This window comes from Choloepus didactylus, chromosome 3 (assembly GCF_015220235.1).
Source record: "Choloepus didactylus isolate mChoDid1 chromosome 3, mChoDid1.pri, whole genome shotgun sequence".
Lineage (NCBI taxonomy): Eukaryota > Metazoa > Chordata > Mammalia > Pilosa > Megalonychidae > Choloepus > Choloepus didactylus.
Genome location: NC_051309.1, coordinates 179,531,937 through 179,536,301, shown reverse-complemented (window position 1 = coordinate 179,536,301; position 4,365 = coordinate 179,531,937). Strand labels below are relative to the sequence as shown.

The 4,365-nt window shown below is 40.9% G+C and overlaps 1 pseudogene; it reads left to right on the top strand.

Annotated features, from left to right (window-relative positions):
* Window positions 1-763: 763 nt before the first annotated feature.
* LOC119530568 lies at window positions 764-1,492 on the top strand (annotated as a pseudogene).
* Window positions 1,493-4,365: the final 2,873 nt, after the last annotated feature.

Genomic DNA, 4,365 nt, shown 5'->3' with positions numbered 1-4,365 from the left:
CACCAGCACTGAGCTCAGTGAAAGGGAAAGAGCCAGGTCACACTTTAAACCTACATGCTCCTGTTTCTGACGTAGAAGTGCTGGTGTGTTATAATCCCTTTGATGAAAGAGGGCAAGTGTCTCTGTGAAGAAGGGCCTTTCTCTTTTTTTTCTGATTGCAGTATACTTGCTCTAGCTTCATTTTGCATATTTAAGACTCCCATTGGTCCTGATGCATAGACTTAGCAAGTCTTGCTTTCTCTGTGAAGCTTGGAGGTGAGAAATGTGAACAGGACCAATTCCCAGAGTTAAGTTCCACAAGATTGTCTTCTTTCCATGAATTGTGTGAGTCTGACCATTTTATTTTTTATTTACCAAAGTACTGTACTTAGTTATTTGCAATCTTTCAAAACCACATGTTTGGATTTTTTGTTTCTAACCTTCAATAATTTGTATAATAGAAGGTGCAAGCATCTGCAACTTTATGGAATGGAGTTTTATATACCAATAAATTTCTCATTTAAAAACAAAACAAGCAAAAAAGAACAGCATTGTTTTAAAAGTGGACATTAGTTTCTATGACATGGCTTGACTATCTTGATTTAGGAGAGTTTTATATGTTTGGCAAAATAATACCACTGTTCTGGTTGTCAATCAAAGTTAAAATACTCTTCAATAATGGAGTCTCCTCTGACAAGAGTTGAGTCATCAGTCACCCTTGTTCTTACAGTGTGTGGTCCTTTAGCTGGTGGCTCCACCCACCATTGTAGGCCAATAATCCAGTATGGGGCACGTGTCTTCCCGGATGGAACCCCTGCTTCCAGTGGAATTTGAAGTCCTGCCTTTTGATTCTGAATGAGCCTTTGGATGACTCTTTTCGTCATTTTGGGAGCAAAGCTGTTTTAAAAGCCTGCGCCTATGGAGGTGACAAGCACTTATAAGATATCACCAAAGGAGAGCGGGAAAGCTTTTTATCTGAATTCCTCAGTGGAGATTTTTATTCCATTTGTCCTGAAGTGAAAGAGTACTACAGTATTAGAGGAGGTGAGCTGATTTTCACTCCCGATCAAGACCAGACTGACTTTACCAGGTGCCTTTAAATGCTTCAAAAGAAGATAGAAGAAAAAGACCTAGAGGTTGATATGATTGTGACCCTGGGAGGACTTGGCGGAAGTTTTGACCAAATGATGGCATCTGTGAACACCCTGTTTCAAGCCACTGATACCACTCCTTTGCCAATTATAGTAATTCAGGAGAAATCTCTCATTGACCTGCTCCAACCTGGACAGCATAAGCTGTATGTAAACACTGGCATGGAAGGTGATTGGTGTGGCCTTATTCCTGTGGGCAGCAGTGCAATCACGTTACCACTACTGGCCTATGGTAGAACCTCACAAATCATGGGCTTGGTTTTGGAATACTGGTCAGTACTTCTAATACCTGTGATGGATCTGTCCTAGTGGCTGTGGACACTGATCAGCCACTCCTCTGGACCACGGACATCGAAGGTTAACCTATGGATGGCATCCATAGGTGTTCCTCTACCTTACCTTGTGGTCAATGATTTATTGCTCGATAAGAACAGGTAATGTGGGTTTGCCTGAATTTACACTTCCCCAGGAAGCCTGCTAGTTTTAAGATATTAATGCTTCAATAAGCTGGGTAACACTATAAATGACATCTCTGAATTTTACAATAAGGGGCAAAAATCATTATTTGTTAGGAAAGTAAATAGGCCTTGTTGCTTTTAGATGGAAACTAATTGAGTCATTTGATTATAAAATTCACTACTGATTACTGTTGTATTATTTAATCATCCTTTTTATCCTAGAAAATTGTTTTTAATGTTGAAGTTGATAAAACTCCTTTTGGAGTCTAGCCCATTGCTCACCCCTGCTGCCCAGCTTTAAATGGTTTTAACAAGAGGGGCTATTTCTGAATGTCTTTTAATTTTATATTTCTCTATATAATTTATATCATCTTTTACTGAAAACAATTCCTTCCAGATTTGGATGTTAAACTATACTATATCATTCTGGCCTAATACTCTCTCAGTTATTATCTTTTAAAAAATAAATCAAACCAATGTCCTAAGTACTAAATTTAAGAACAAGTAATTATATAAGTTACAGGTGAAGAGAGAAGTGACATGAAAGATAAGTGATAGTTCTTGAAGCCCATCCTACTAACATACTAGCCTGCACACTCAACTTCTGCTGTAAATGCCCTAAACTCTAGTGGAATGATAGATCAAAATTCTTCCCATCATAGTTAGAGGAGAATCAGATGCTGTCACCTCTTGAGTAATAGTTAAGATGACATGCTATGGGTGAGTTAGCGAAGTTTTCACAAGACGTCAGTGTCACTAGGTGGACTTATTTAAGCTACACGTCTGGGCTGCCTGTAAGCAAAATCCTCGTACATTCCATGTAAGGAAGCCTGCTCCTATGCCTGCCCCAGCACTAACCAGTCATCAAACCACCCTGCCACATTCAATACTCCTACATAGCCCTCCCCTTATATGAGAAGAGTAAGAGAGAAGCTTGTCTGCTGTTTACAGTCACATGCAGAAGTTAAAAAATACAGAATGAGTTTGTGAATCCAGAAGACTAAGCAATAAATCAACTCTTTAATCAACACCTTTAATGGTCTGGGAGAATTTAAAGAGCTTGAGAAAGAGCAAGCCAAGAATTGTAAGCAAATTCTCCTGGTCTGCATGCCTGAGAAAAATGAAGGAAGGAGTTTTCAAAGTAGTCAAGGAATCAGAGAGCAGCCTACTGATTAAATTAGAGAGTTTCAGTGACTGATGAGGAGTAGAGGACACAATCAGCGAGATAGATGGGAAAAGTTATCTGGAGCTTGTCATTTTCTGGATGCTGACTGCATCTTGAGTCTATCCAATAGGAGAAAGGCAAGAAACTTCCCTCAGAGTTATACGTCTGAAGGCTGTGTTCCAACCATTACAGAGAGCCCAGAGGTTCTGCTGTGCTGTATCTTCTGACTTGGACCAAGGAAGACAGTCTGCCCTGCACAGAAGGGAGGAAACAACAGTTTTCTGGTGAGTGGTCTCTGCAGCGCCAACCACACAAAGGAAAACTCTCCACCGAGTTCACAGCTGTGACCGAGCAAAGCACAGGCAGTGAGCACCCCGGGAGCCACAGGTCAGCAGGGCCTCAGGACAGGGGCTCAGACTCGTGGGTTCCAGAGCAGGAAGACCAAGCAGCCTGAGGTGGGGAGTGATGTGCCCTGTGAGGGAACCTCATCCCAGTCTATAAGGGCTGGTAATAGAGGAATTCAGTTAAACAGGGTGAATGGGGCTTAACTGAGGAAGTGAAGTGTTTAATTTTGAAGAGACCTTCCAGCCAGCAGAGGGTAAACTTGAAGCTGGTTCAGAAGAGAATGTAGAAAGAGGGTCAAAGTGGGCTAGCCCTTTCTGTTGATGTGGATGAGATCCTGAGATTTGCATGTGATTTATGCTCACCTGGAAGTGGGGGTACGAGGTGATTAAGAGGTGATTTAAATTGTGCACCTACCATGTGCCAGGGACAGGCTCATTTCTGTTTCTTTTTCTTTTTTTGCACCAATCTTTTTTTTCAAGAATTTGATTGAGAAATAGTCACATACCCAAAAATCATCCACAATGTACAATCAACTATTCACAGTACCATCATATAGTTGTGCATTCATCACCAGAATCAATTTTGAACATTTTTCTTATTCCCAAATAAATAAATAAGAATAAAAATAAAAGTGAAAAAGAGCACCCAAAGCTTTCCATCCCCTTATCCCACCTATTTTTCATTTAGTTTTTGTCCCCATTTTTCTACTCATCTTTTCATACACTAGATAAAGGGAGTATGAGCCATGAGGTTTTTACAATCACACAGTCACACCATGTAAACTACATAGTTATGCAGTCATCTTCAAGAATCAAGGATACTGGGTTGCAGCTTGACAGTTTCAGGTATTTCCCTCTAGCTATTCCAGTACATGAGAAATTAAAAAGGGATATCTATATAATGCATAAGAATGCCCTCCAAAGTGACCTCTCATCTCCATTTGAAATCTCTCAGCCACTTGAACTTTGTTTTGTTTAATTTCACTTCCACCTTTTGGTCAAGAAGATTTTCTCAATCCCATGATGCTGTGTCCAGGCTCAACCCCAGGAATCATGTCCCATATTGCCAGGGAGAATCATACCCCTGGGAGGCAATTCCCATTTATGGGGGAGGGTGGTGAGTTCACCTGCCACGTGGGCTTAGAAAGGGGAGGGGCACATCAGAGCAACAAAGAAGTTCTTTGTGGGAGACACTTAGGCACAATTATAAGTAGACTCAGTCTCTCCTTTGCAGCAACAGGCTTCACAAAGACAGACCCCAAGATTGA